This window comes from Canis aureus, chromosome 5, assembly GCF_053574225.1.
Source record: "Canis aureus isolate CA01 chromosome 5, VMU_Caureus_v.1.0, whole genome shotgun sequence".
NCBI lineage: Eukaryota > Metazoa > Chordata > Mammalia > Carnivora > Canidae > Canis > Canis aureus.
The window spans coordinates 38,049,948-38,064,893 of NC_135615.1; the positions used below are offsets into that span (position 1 = coordinate 38,049,948).

Here is a 14,946-nt window from a genome sequence, read left to right on the forward strand (position 1 = left end):
AAGCCTTTGCTAAGTGCTAGCAGATGCATCACTACTAGCTCAGTAGGAATTGTAGGAAGGCCTGAAGCAAATATTTTGTACTGTGAGCTAGGTTGAGAGAATTGCATGGACTGCTGAAAAGCATTTATAGGCCAAGAGGCTTGGAAACCCTCTTTTGCAGTGCTGCAGTAACCCAGAAAGCCAGATCCACTCCTGTACACCCAGTGGGGTGACTGGTCAGCAAAAATTTTATTAGTGAGACTGGTGCATTAGACCCGGGGCTAAAAGCTCCATGAATTCCCAGGCAGGGTCAAGCTTTCCAGTACCCAAAACATCTCCTTTGGGTACCCAAAACATCTCTGTGACTCCAAGTGCTTCTGCGAAATGGTCCTCAGCTACTCTGTCTGCCTGGCAGAGCCATCTCAGCCTGCTGTCACTGTGGGGATAGAGGAGATGACTAAGGAGAGGCAGTTGACATGCCATTAATGTGTCAGTACCCCCAGTAGTCTTTGGGTCTTGCTGTGTGGTATCCCTGAGTCTCTTGGGCTGGCAGGTGCAAGCACAGGGCCTTCTAACCCAACCTTTACAACCATGTGAGGCTGAGATGTGTGGCTACACAACGTAGGGACCAGCAAGGTGTTGGCTAATAGAGGACCCTCTTAAGAGGAATGTTTAGTTTGTTATAGGTCAAGTTTGCAAAAGTGATGATCATGGCAATAGCTAAACTTTACATATTGCTTACTGTACACCAGGCACTATTATAATTACATGTGAATTTTATGTAGCTATACATAGAATTGCTGTATATTACATAAATTATATATTAAAATTCAAATATATCTTTTATTCCTCACACTAGCCCTATGAAATAGGCACTAGTATTATCTCTCATGGTAGCGGTTTTTCAATTGGAGAGCATGAGGCATGAAGAGGCTTATTAGTAAGTTGTCCAAGGTCACATGCAGGTAAATGGCAGAATTGGGACTCAAAATACAGCTGCTCTGGCTCAAGACCCCAAGCTCCTCTTAATACTCTGTTGCAGCTTAATTTGTTTGGGCCAATATTTCAAAACTGGGAAATTTCATATCAAAATCTAGAGAGCTGACTTCTATAGAATGAAGAACTGGGGATACAGGGCTGCATCCCCTGTGGTAACAGCTGACTGGTAACCAGTCACGTTTGCCTCTTATGTGGTCTCTGCTTTACCCCTGTTTGCGCCTGCCCAACTCTGAGTCCTGTTCTCTTAATCCAGTTCCCATCCTTATTTGTATTGGCATACTTGCAGATACTTTCATTTTCAAGCCCTGCGTTAAGGTTGTGTAGTATTCACAGATGGGGACCTTTATAAAAATGTCAAGCATTTTTCCTCCAAGATAGGGACCGTTTTCATCCTCGTTTTCTGTGCAGGGTCCTAGCAGCATGGAGAGGGCAAATACTCATGTGAAATAGTGCAGACAGAGTTTGAGCTTTGCCTTGACTCAGAGTCTGTGCTTTGGTAACTGTATTAAGCCTTGTTCCCTTAAGGTCTGGGGGTTTCTCCCCCTATGTTAGAAATTCTGGGGTAAAGTTGGTAATCAGAGCAGAAGAAATTGTGGTACTATAGAAACCAAGTATGAAAAAGTCAACCTAACAGCCCATGTCTGTTTCTGTCTGTACACAGAGTGGATAGCTATCGAGCATAATCATTTCTCTAGACCTATGTATGGGCTGGAAAATAGACCAAAGAGAGTTGGTTTATTTAAGTAAACTGTATGTCCAATGTGTGGCTAGAACTGAAAACCCCGAGATCAAGAATTACACACTGCCCTGACTGGAGCCAGCCAGGCACTCCAGAAAGAATTATTCTTGAAGAGAGAAATCTGAGAACAGTTCGAGAAATGAATTGGCCCCTAGTATATGTTTAAAAAATTTTAATTTACCGAACCTTTTCCCTTCACCTTTATTATGGGACGAAATGGCCTTTTTCTAGCCAGGTATCACTGAGGAATTTTTTTTTTTTTTGTAAGAAAATGATACAATCCTGGCCCATTTCTAGGAAAGTTTATTTTAAAGTTCCCAGAATTCTCTTTAAGTGGTTTGAAGTTTGGAGCTAGTGATAGCAAGCACAGCTGAGAAATGAGGTTTTGGCCTGGTTATTGTCTAACCAGGTGGGCTGGGGTCCTTGAACTTTAAGAAGCTTTTGTGTTTCCAGCTGTACCAGGGGATTAGTGGCTTAGTCCCACCTCATGGGAGCAAGTTTTATTATTACCTCTTATAAGGCTGAAACCATAATGCTATGGTTTTTTACACAGCACCATCTGCTTCAGGATCTCAACATGCTTACTTAGAGTTTTTTTTTGTCCCCCCCACCCCGAGTCCTTCTCTCCAAATAAGTTCAGTATCTGGAAGAGTGAATTCACTTTGGACATAACAACAGATGTGCCTGGTAATATGTAAAATGCAATCAGTTGGTTATCAATCAATTATGTGGTCATTGAGCATCTAATACAGGCCAGGCAGTGTGCTAGAGTATGCAGCAGAAAGATAATCGAAATGTGGCGCCTACCTTAGGGAACCTGGCTGGACATGTCAGACAAAAGCATACAAAAAGTATGACAGCCACAGAAAGTAAAATAAAACGTAGTAAGGGTAAGTAGAAGGGAGAGCATGCAGCCATGATTCATTTCCAAAGGAAGGCTGCCGGTGTGGAGTGCCGGAGGTCTGAGTTCTCTCTGCTAAGGTCCCTCCGTGAGCAGCAGCACAGCCCAGAAGGAGTGTGTGCAGTGCAGTTAGAGGGGCACTTCGAGGGGGAACAAAGCTGCCTGTGTAAGCGTAAGGGGGAGTGCTTGTCTCTCTAGCGAGGTCCGGAAATTCATTCTGTAACAAAGAACTGTAATTCCAAGTCAATGACACCTTCTAAATCCTCTCAGACTATGCCCAAAATTATAGAGAAGGAATGGCGAGTTAGTTCTGTTCAGCCAGAACTGGATAGCTGTGTACTTTGCTTAAATGCCTGGGATCTAATGGAGATGGGACAGCAGCCAGGAGATAGAGCAAGTCAATACAGGACCGGGAGAACTCTGATGCTGGAACAGATAATGAGGAAGGGCCAGGGTTTGAAAGCGTGACCTCCAAGTCTTCCTGTGTAATGAACAGAGTATAATGGAGGACTGAGATCTGAGACCCGGGCGCACCTGTGTCTATAGCTCCCCAGCCTGGCTGCATCTTTGCATAACTTGAATAAGCTCTGTGGGAACCCAGCAGCCTCAGGGCACATTTAGAGCTTACTGAAAAGAGTAGATGGCAAGAGATCTTCTCTAAAGTAGATAGGTGTGTGGCTTAGTGGTTAAGGACTTGAACGTCAGTGTCAAGACCAGGCTCCTCCATTTACTTAGCTGTGTGGGTTTTGAGTAAGTCACTTACCCTTTCTGAGCCTCAGAAATCACCCATAAAATGGGGAGAAAAAAGATGATAGTACCTATATAGGATTATTGTGAAAACTAAGTAAGATGGAGGATAAGAAACCACTTAGTGTATATGGCGCATGCGAGTGCACAGTAAATCAAATCTTGTATTATTAAAGGAGATGATCATGAAGATAAATATTTTATTTTATTTTAAAATATTTTATTTATTTATTCATGAGAGACACAGAGACAGAGAGAGGCAGAGACACAGGCAGAGGGAGAAGCAGGCTCCATGCAGGGAGCCTGATGTGGGACCCAATCCCGGGTCTCCAGGATCACGCCCTGGGCTGAAGGGGGCGCTAAACCGCTGAGCCACCCGGACTGCCCTGAAGATAAATATTTTAAATGGCTTTTTCCTTCTCTGAATTCTGGACCTGGACTAAAGACAAAGTAGGAATTATTCCATTCTTCTCCCTTGATTCTCATCTCAGTCTTTGAGAAGATAAATAACTCATGCAGTGCAGTAGGGGGAGGGATGAGGACTTAGAGAAAGGCCTTTGACTCTGCCCTCAAAACCCATACTTACTTAAAAACCATAGAAGATCAATTGTCCGAAGACTTGAGTGGAAGACTGCTGCTGAAGCATCAGAATAGTTTATTTTTTGCACCTTAGAGAATCTTAGAAATCCTAGAGCAATATTTCTTAAACACTGACGTGCATATGAGTCACCTGAGATTCTGCATTTCTAACAAGTTCCCAGGTGATGTTGCTGGCCCTCAGACCACATTTTAAGTTGCAAAGGCCTGAGTTCTCAAGTCCTGTAGCATGGTTGCAACCTCTCTACAGCATTTTGGTGAAACTGCTCATTCAATTCCTGCTTGAATACTTCTAAAGATGACAAGCTCTTTCTGTATCCAGATGGCAGGCGTGATGAGAATGTGTATCTTTTACTGGGCTGATAGAGCCATCCATTGATCCTCATTCATTACTTTGACAGCAGTAGGGGTGGGGACATGACACAGATAATGCCTAATCCTGAGGAGGCTTTTAACCTGGTTTTGTCTTCTATGGGGGAAGTCACGGATGGGCTTCCACAGGGCGGTGGGAGGTCAGGGCAGCACCCGCCTGAGAATATCTATAGAATTTTGTTTGCATGTACATTTTCCTGGGGAGAGTTTCCATAGTTTTCAGTGGTATTTCAAGGGTGTCTGTTTGTTCTCTCTAGAAGATTAAGAATCATTGGATTCTTTTTCATAGAATGTTGTATCTCTCACGAATCTGTTTGGAAGGCTAGACCTTCAGTCTCCATATCTCTTGTCTCTTTTTAAATGTGTTTTACTTGTGGCACCTGGGTGGCTCAATCATTGAACGTCTGTCTTTGGCTCGGGTCATGATCCCGGAATCCCGGGATGAGCCCTACATCCGGCTCCCTGCTTGGTGTGGAGCCTGCTTCTCCCTCTCCCTCTGCCTATAGCACCCCCCTGCTTACTCTCTCTTTCTCTCTGTCAAATAAATAAATAATCTTAAAAAAAAAAAAAGACCATAGTCCTGATTGTACCGTCTCCTCCTCAGTCTCCGAGTCCTGTTTAGGATCATCTTCAAATCTGATCAGTGTGCCACCAAATTAAGGATGTTGAACCAGATTAAGTTCAAGGCCAGGGCCACAACATGCCCCCCAGATGCTCCTGCCAGTGTTGATGTTATATACCTTTGAATGTGGATGAGCATATCTCAGAGTGCATTCTGAGGGAATCTAGTCTGTAGGATGGCCCTCAAAAATGGACTCCTATAATCAATCAGATTTGGATATGCTACATACCTTTCTCAAGGACCCACGATGCTTAGCAGTATATTAAAAATTCTGATGGAAGAGAGTGTTAGAAATAGTTTTCCAACTATATGTGACCATGAAATTCTCCTCCCCTGCCCTGCTATGTTACTTCTGGTAATTGTAAACGTATGTTCTAGAGAGCACAGTCAAACGTTCATGTAGATATTCCAATGATCAGTTATTTGTTTTATCATCTGGCCCAGATCCTTCCATTCATTGTTGACCACAAGGTTAAAATGAAAGACGTCGTAAGTAGCCTTGCTGAAAACCAGTTGATCTTGATGGTCTATCACCCATTCAGAAGGGAGATTATTCTCAACTGAACACTGTTTCCCCGGGGGCTGCCCTCATCCTAAATAGATGAAGTGAAACCTGAGTGCCTTGAATGGGTATTTTTCAGGTATTTTGGTAAAAGCAGAATCCAGATGTACTTGAGGGTGCTCTGGGAAACCCAAAGCCAGGGGGAAGATAGTCTATCATCATTCACAATAAGTGATTGAAAAGACTAGTAATAATAACTCACAGTTCTGAACATTTACTTTGTGCCCAGCACATCACTTGGTGCTTCTTAGGTCATACCTTGCTTTTTCCTCATAGGAACCGTATGTGAGTTGGGAAATACTGTTGTCCCTATTTTATGAGTGAAGGGTCTAAACCATCAAGAGCATGGAAGACTTATTAATGTGGACACAGCAAACGAGAGACGGAGCTGGGCATCAAACCCACCATTGACTGACTCCAGAGAGTCTGTGTGCTCAACCATTCACTGTTTTGTTTTTTTTCATAATTATGTAGTTTATTAAATGTTGACTTTGTTACAGCATCGTATTTGGCGAAATTGAAGTCATAGTCCATTCCTTTAAGGGAGTGACACTTTATTTGGGGGAGGTTTTGCACTTTAATGAACAGAATACTTACTAGGCAAATGAAAGCCAATGCTTGAAAGTAGAATGCCAGCTGCCACATTAGTGGCCTGCTCAGACCCTGACAGCCAGATCTCTACAGCTTGCTTTTGGAAATCCACTTGCCCATGAATGTCTCCCTGCCATTCTTCTCCTTTACCCGTTGTCACAAATTCCCTTCTTGGTCTTCATCTTCCCCTTGTCCCCTTGACCTCTGCTTATCCCCGGGGGAAACCACTGACCTCTTGGCCTCTCGGTTCTTGGTCTGTGCAAATTCCCAGCTGACATTCACAGCACTTGGAGGTGACCTAGTTTGAGTGAAATGCTGGCTTTTCAGTTATATCTTCAATAGGCTGAGTTGGCAGCTTGTCAGTAGGCTTATGTCACCTAATGACTGTGTCAATTCCCTTCTTGTCTGGCTTCCTGTTAGTAAATATCTTCAGGATGCTCTTGGAACCCAGAAGGTGTAGGAGGCCTGGTCAGGGAGCCAAAAAGAAAAGAGGGAAAAGAAAGGGGGAGAAAAACCAAGAAAGACCATCTTTCCCTGGGGGAAAATTTTTTTTACAAATACAAACACAGTAAGTACACCAGGAAAAAAAATTCTTTAAAACAGAGGGAGACTCACTTGCCAAGGGGTGTGTCTCCATACAGAACAATTTTTGCTCCCAGAGGAGTTTATTTCTTTAATTTTTTTTTTTACCTGCTCTGATCTCATTTATCTCCTCCCCCTGCCCCCCATCCCCCAGGCTCTTCCTTCCTGTTTGGCACTTTTAAAATGGTATTACTTCTCTTCCACAATAGTGACCTGCTGGGAGTAATAGCAGAGACATTTCCTCTCCTGTGGCTCTAGTTGTCTTTTTAATAAAAATTTGTATCCCACCCCCTTCCCCTCTGCTGCTCTTCATAAACATTTTCCTAAGGCTGGGTGGAAAAGCTTCAGGTGTGCCCATTATGTCTTGGAAAGGTTAGCTCTGTTTGAGGCTTGAGCCACCCAACCCCCCTCCCTCCGTGGGCTCTTTCCTGGGGGTGAGGGGGGGTGGCAGCCTCCAGATTTCTGCACTGTGGCCTCCTTTTTGCACCGTGAACTGTAGCCTTGGGTTTGGATGGTACACGCTCATAAGTTAGGTTTGAGGGTTAATGGTGATTCTGTGAGCTCATTCTCATGGGAGTTGATCTAGAGATTCTAGACCCTTCCGACCCTGTGGAGTTGGATTACATGTTTCAAGCAACAGTGGGGATGCTTGCCTGTTGAGCCTTGCCTGAGGCCATACAAGGTCATCTTTGGAGGCCCGGGAAACTCCATGATCCTAAGGATTGTGTCTCTGCAGAATGCAAAGTTCATGTTTGCACAAACCCCCAGAACAGATGAACTGGAGAGAGTTCTCCCTATGTCACTTCTTCCAAAACAATGGATTCATAATCCTGAATTTTAGTCTCAAATTGTTCTACCAAGGGCAGCCCGGGTGGCTCAGCGGTTTAGTGCCACCTTCAGCCCGGGTCGTGATCCTGGAGACCTGGGATCGAGTCCCACTTTGGGCTCCCTGCATGGAGCCTGCTTCTCCCTCTGCCTGTGTCTCTGCCAATCTCTCTCTCTCTCTCTCTCCTTGTCTCATGAATAAATAAATGAAAATCTTTATTAAAAATAATTGTTCTACCAAAATGCCACTATTTTAATGAATCTATCTCTCCCAGAGTTGAAAAGCCCAAGGTGGCAATTCTTCCCTTCCTTTCTTTGGTTAATTAGTTCATTCTTTAATTCATACATTTGTTTCTTTATTTAATAGGTATTTCTTGGACACTTCATTGCCAAATGCTGAGTGAACAAAACAGAACACTTCCTGCCTTCATGATGCTTACTGTGCCATCAGGGAGACAGACAATCAAGATGTGGAAAGCAACCCAACCACTGAGAATCCTGCCGTGGATAGAATGGTGGAGTTGCTGGGACAGAGAAGCAAAGGGAGACCCCAAGAGGGTTGCCAGGCCAGGCCCACCGGAAATAGTGATGTGTAAGCCCAGATGGGAAGGGTAAGGAGCTGCCAACTGGAGAGCTGGCAGGGTCTGTAGAGCATTGTCAGTAGAGGGGTGTGTATGTGTGGAGTTTCCTTGGCAGAAATGAGCTTGGCACTTTCCAGAAACAGAGGAATCCAGAGTAGAGTAGAGAGGGAGGTGGAGAAGAGTTTGGAAGGGTAAGCAAGGTTTGAATGTTGAAGTCTTGTATTTTCCAAAAAGCATACAAAATGTAGACCTAACTCCATTGTCTTTTTCTATAAAGTGGCTTTAAGGACATGTGCAGAAGCCTGGAATATAGTCAATACTCAGTAAACGTTAGCTATTTAAAGGAAATTTTAAAGTATTAAATTGATTGTGCAAATGCCATTTTGAGATGGATAGTCCCTGGCTAGAGTGGCTGGGACAGCTGACCAGGCTTGGGGCAGGTTCATGAATAAAAGTGGTTTCCCCCTCAGGTGATACTTGGATATCCTCCTGTTGCTCTGAACTTCTAGGCCCAGGGAACCCTAGGGCCACGTGTGGGCTCCAACAACTGGGAAACTTTCTGTTTTTTTCTTTCCTTAGATGGAGTGGGCTCTCAGCTGAACTCCCCATTGTGGTTCTCTTTGGGGATTGAAGTTTGTTTCAATACAGCAAATATTTATTGGACATCTCCAATGTTTAGGCACTGTGCTAGGTGTTGGGGAGCCATACAGGATCAGCCCACTCATTCCCCCAGGGAAGGAACCGTCTAGTTGAGGACTCAGGCTGAGGTAACCACAACTCCACTTTAATGTAGTTAAGCTGGGTTCTATGAGACCAGAGGAAGGGTCATAGCTCAAACTGGGGCTTCAGAGAGAATATTCTAGAGGCAGTGATGCCTGAATGACTCGTGAAGATAATAAGAATTAACCAAGAATGGGAAGAACTTTCCAGGAGGGAGGAAGAGTTACTAAGGGCTTGGGAGTCGGGGAACCACAAGCAGTTTGATATGAGGGAGGAATGTACCATGTGGGGGCTGAAACTGCAGAATGAGACAGGGCTGGTTTGCCTTCCTGGGGAGTGTGGGATGGAGCCTGTGGGCCGTGGGGATCACTGAAGGATTTCAGCAAGGGAGTTCTGTGGTCTGATCTGGGGTGGGGGGTGGGGTAATGGCATGCCACACAAAGGAAGACTGTCAGGAGGCTGTTGCTCCCATCTAGATGAAAGATAATGAGGGCAAACAGTAGGGCTGTGGTGGTTGGTGTGGAAAGGAGGGGATTGATGAGAGAAGTGCTTGATGGAGAAAGGCTCCATGGGGGACAGATCCCATGGGAGGTGGACTTTCAGGGATGCTGGAACACTGGGGACATAGGCACTATTCCATGACCTTGGCATTGACTCGACCCACCCACTCTCACTCTGATGTGTCCTGAGTTCTGAGTTCGGTTCAGGAACCAAGAGAGCCTCATGTAGGCAAACATTTCCTTAAACAGAAACACAAAGCCCTAGGGGCTAAATTCTGGGTTGCTGATGTATGCTGGTGTGTGTGTTTCTAAACAGACAGTGATAGGCAAAAAATCAGTCCTTTCAACTTGCTGGGACCTTGAGGGAAGAGCATCACCTTGTCAGCTGCTGGGCTTGTGAAAACCTGGGACCCAGGAAGGAGGAGGGGGATGAGAAAAAGATATGCAGCCTCTGCCCTCACCCTGTGTACCACCTACAGGGGAGAGTTCTTGTGTGGAGTCCTTGTGGGAAGGGATAGACAGTGAAAAATCACTCCTCAGTCAAATCCACAAAATCCAAATAATTTGCATCCTGCAAATCTTATGCCCCTACCTCAGCCCATGAAGCCCATTCTGTTTGTCCCACCCTGGTGAGACTCCAGATACAACCCTTGGGCTGAAATGACTGAATAGACTGAGCAGTGTGTATTGTGTTGTTATTATTTAATAAAGCGTGTGTTGTTCTCTGCTTGGCATTGCGGCCAAGTTGCTGTTCTAGCAGGTGGTGGGTAACTGGACCCAAGCCCCCTGATCTTCACTCAGGAACTCCCTGGTCCAGCCTTTGATATCAGAACAAGAGGAGAAAACAGTGACACAGGACACTTCCTGTCCCAAAGGGGATGTGTGATACAGGACACCTGAAACAACAGGCAAAAGGAAAACTTCACTAGAGCTGTTTTGGGAGAGCTGGCCGCAGCCTGCCCTCCGCAAGTCAGCTAAGATCTGGTCAGCAGCGGGTTGGGCCAGCTGTTGCAGTAGAGTTCAGCTCAGTGGATTATCAGGTGTTCTGTATGGGTTGGGCACAGGCTTGGCAGACATCCCAACTCCTGCCCTTGTGAAGGCTATGGTCCAGGGATGAAGTTGGATAAGCAAGCAGACAATAAAAATAAGTGTGATGAGATTTAGTTTTTTCTAGAGAACAGAGAGGGGTTGAGGAAGCCGAGGTGAAATGCTCCTAAACTGTCCTGGAAACGTCCAGGAAGGCTTCCTGGAGGAAGCAGAATCTAGGCTGGGACTTGAAGGATGAATAGGAGTTGAACCACACACAGGCTCCAAATGTCTAGGTTGAAAAGAAAATGGAAATTTAAGCTTAATATTTTGATAAAAATGGAAAATTAAAACTTTGGTACTAGACTCCCTTCCTGCTCCCCATAATTCTCTAGATCCCTATTGATAGAGTTGTTATTCATAGAGCATGTGGTGGATTCAGGTGGAAAGTGCTGATATTTGGTTGTCTCAGGTCTAGATGTATGCACACCAGAAAGCTTTTATCTTGTAAGGTGAAATGCCTGGAAGTCAAAGTCCCAGGGGCTCCTGGAGGGCTCAATCGGTTAAGCTTGCTTCTGCCTTTAGCTCAAGTCATGATCTCATGATCTTATGGTCCTGGGTCCGAGCCTCTCATCAGGCTCTCTGCTCAGCAGAGTCTGCTTCTCCTTCTCCCTCTGCATTCTTTCCCTCTCTTGTTCTTTCTCAGATAAATAAATAAAATCTTTTTTCTTAAAAAAAGTTCCAGATTAAAATTACCTAGGATTGTTTTGATTTTTTTTAAGTTGATTGTGCATATCTAACTAGTAATATAATTCAGGGCCCTGAAAGTTACTTTTTTGAAATTGTCAGAAGTCCACCAGGTGAGTCATTTTATGTAATGAAAATTCAAAAAGTCTGGGACTTTGGAATATTGGTTATTGTTTCCATTGCCAAAGGTTATCCACATGATCTTGGATATATCACAGCCCTTCAATGAAAAATAAGTAGAACTTTTTTTGCTTATTTAAGCTGTCTATTATTTGCCTTCATGGCCCTAACTTTTTATTTTTTAAAAAATCTGGGGATCCCTGGGTGGCGCAGCGGTTTAGCGCCTGCCTTTGGCCCAGGGCGCGATCCTGGAGACCCGGGATCGAATCCCATGTCAGGCTCCCGGTGCGTGGAGCCTGCTTCTCCCTCTGCCTGTGTCTCTGCCTCTCTCCTCTCTCTCTCTGTGTGCCTATCATAAATAAATAAAAATTAAAAAAAAAAATCTAAAACCTGTGGGGAAAACCATAAGACTAGAACAATATCATATGTAGGTATATGTAGACACAGACACACACACACACACACACACTGATTTTTGCTGAACAGTGTGAGAGTAAGCTGCAGATAGCATGACATTTCCATCCTAACGTACTGTAATACACATCTTTGTGTCTTCTCTAACAGTGGCGGAATCATCAAACTCAGGAAATCTAGCTCTGATACTCTTCTCTCACATACAGTTCAGATTCAAATGGTTCTACTGTCTCAGTCACGTCCTTTATTATTAGTATTTTTTATTTCCAATCATCCATTCAAGGACACTTACTGCATTAAATTGTCATCCTTCTTTGGTGTCCTTTCATGAAGAGTGGGTCCCTAGCCTTCTTCCTTCCTTCATGAGCCGACGTTTTTGAGGAGTCCAAGCCAGACATCTTGCAGATGATCCAGCTTATTCATTGAGGTTAGCAGTGATTGCACACCACGTGGGGGCCAGTGCTGGGGATAGGACAATATTGTGAACAAGGTGGATATGGTCATTTCCCTTTTGGAGCTCACAGTTTAGTGGGAGAGCCTGATGATACACAAGCAAGTTACAGAAAAGTGAAAAGTGCTGTGAGGGACTAAGAAGAGTTCCTGGTTAGACTATCTGTTCTAAAAAATGAAGAAATAAAATAGACCTGACATAAGACAGAGAAGAAAGAATGTTGATGAATGATGGAGGGAGGGCATCTCTTTGAGGTGGTGATATTTAAGTTGAGAGCTGAAGGATGAGGAGGTACCAACGAAGAAGAAGGTGTAGAGTGTTGGTGACATGCTGCCTGGAAGAGGGAACAGCATGTGCAAAGGCCTGGCAGCTGAGAAGTGTGTGGCTTGGTTGAGGAACTTAGAAGAAGCATTTTACCTGCAGAGTGGTGAGCAGGGGGAAGGAGTTATGACATGGGGTTGACCCTGTGGGTAGGGGCTGGTGGGGCTAAATTTAGATGCTATGGGAAGTCCCTGGAGAGTTGATAACAGAGGAGCATCCTGAAATGAAGTATTCTTTCCTTCTTTGTTTTTTTTAAAGATTTTATTTATTCATTTGGTACAGAGAGAGGGAGGGAGAGTGAGTGCATGAGCACATGGGAGAGGTAGAGGGAGAAGCAGACTCCCTGCTGAGCCAGGAGCCTGATGTGGGGCTCTATCCCAGGACCCAGAGATCATAACTTGAGCGGAAGACAGATGCTTAATTATCTGAGCCACTCAGGTGCCCTAAAGTATTCTGCTTTTGAAGCACCTCAAGGGTTGCTGCCAGGTTGGGATAAAATCTCTTCTACAAGTTAATGAGGGTATTATACATTCAGGGTATTGTTTGCAAGTACTTAGAGGTATCACAAAGGAAGATTTAAATTTAAAATTTATTTTTATAATTGAAATTATAATTAGGCATGCACTTGGCCTTTTGGAGAGGTTGGTGGAGCCATGTCTTATTTCCTTATTTGCCTTTGGTTTGTCGGTTAATAGAGCCAACATTATTATGCTCTAGAAACAACCTAGTGGTCCTGTCACCTGCTAGGTACCTTGTAATTTGGTGGTGGGCTAGCATCTCTGGGGAGTCCTGCCACCCTTGTCTATGAGGCCCCTGCCTCCCACTGGCTCTCCCCCCACCCATGTTTTCTCAGTTCCTTCAAGTTGATCACACTGGAACTGGAGCAAAGCTTCAGAAGAAACCCAACAGCAAGGTACCCACCTGTTCTTGGGCAGGCCCAGAGCAGCCAGAAGCTCCAAGTCAGTGGTGCCAGGTGCCAGGAGCCACAAGAACCTGGCAACCAGCTCAAAGCTTCAGAGACAGAGAGAAAAGAATCCTTCTCTGTAGAAGATGGTCTCCGGAGTTTAGTCACACTGAAGTTAAAGTTACCTTTACCATCAGCTCCTGACATAAGACAGAGAGCCGCTCATACTGGCTTTATGCTGGATATCCAGTTTTATGCTGGATATTTAATTCACAGATGTGCATTAATTCCTCTCCTCATGTGCCCTCCACAAAGTCTGTCCTCAGTGTTGATTTTCTATACTCATTCTGCTTATCCCTACTCTGGACTGAGGACTGTGTTAGGAGCTCGGGGAGGTCACTGAAGAATGAGCATTAACTCAGAATCTGGGGCTGGTTAGAACAGCTAAAGTTGAATTGTAGGCAGGGAGGGGTCTATCAGCTGTAGAACCTACCCCCTGGCCTGTCAGATGAAGGGCTCCCCCACCTCCCATAGCCACACTCAACTGTAGTAGTCATGTCTCAGGTCTTGGAACATTCCATGCTCCCTACTTATTTAGACTCTTGGCACCTGCTCTTCCCACTGCTAGAATACTTTTCTGCCCCACCCCTTCAACCAGCCAACTCCTACCCTGGGAAGCCTTCCTTTTCTGACCACCCTATGTCTGATGGATTGATCATATGCGTGCATGGGACTGTTTACTTCAGAGTACATTGTTCTGTTTGGTTTGTTTTATTTAATTTTTATTTTTATTTATTTTTTAAATATTTTATTTATTTATTCATGAGAGGCACAGAGAGGCAGAGACATAGACAAAGGGAGAAGCAGACTCCCTGCAGGGAGCCCAATGTGGGACTCGATCCCAGGACCCCAGGATCATGATCCAACCCAAAGGCAGAAGTTCAATCACTGAACCACCCAGGTGCCCATTTTATTTATTTATTTATTTATTTATTTATTTATTTATTTATTTATTTATAAATTATTTATTCATGAGAGAGAGGCAGAGACACAGGCAGAGGGAGAAACAGGCTCCATGCAGGGAGCCTGACGTGGGACTCGATCCCGGGACTCCAGGATCATTCCCTGGGCCGAAGGCAGGCGCTAAACTGCCGAGCCACCCAGGGATCCTCTTTATTTTATTTTTAAAGTAATCTGTGCCCAATGTGGGTCTTAGCTCAGGACCCCGAGAACAAGAGTTGCATGCTCTAACAAGTGAGCCAGCCAGGTGCCTCCATAGTTCTGTTTTGAATAACACATGCATATATGCGTGTAATTATTTCATAGTAATGAAATAATTTGTGTTTCCTACTTGACTATAAACTCTGACTGTGGCAGGAACATGTCTATGGTTGCTCATCATGTAACCCCAGTGTAACCCATGCTTAACCCTTTAGTGATTGAGCTCTCCGGGGAGCTGCTAGTTGCTGGTGCTTATGCGGATGCTTAGGGATTGTGTGCACAGTGGGCAGCTCCTGAGGGCTGCAGGGCAGGGCTCTCTGTTCAACCAGTATGAGCGACTCTGTTGTCACAACCTCTGCAGATATGAAAGAATCCAGTCCGATGGAAATGAGAGAGGGCTGAAACGCTGAACAGGAGAAAGTGTT

The 14,946-nt window shown here is 44.7% G+C and overlaps 1 long non-coding RNA gene across 3 annotated transcripts in view; it reads left to right on the top strand.

Annotated features, from left to right (window-relative positions):
- The window catches only part of LOC144314030 (uncharacterized), a 98,253-nt gene extending 83,998 nt beyond the window's left edge, over positions 1-14,255 (top strand). For all 3 annotated transcript variants that reach the window (XR_013379674.1, XR_013379675.1, XR_013379676.1), the window contains one exon: positions 7,884-14,255. This is a non-coding gene — a long non-coding RNA (uncharacterized LOC144314030). The remainder of the gene's footprint in view (positions 1-7,883) is intronic.
- The last annotated feature ends 691 nt before the right edge of the window (positions 14,256-14,946 follow it).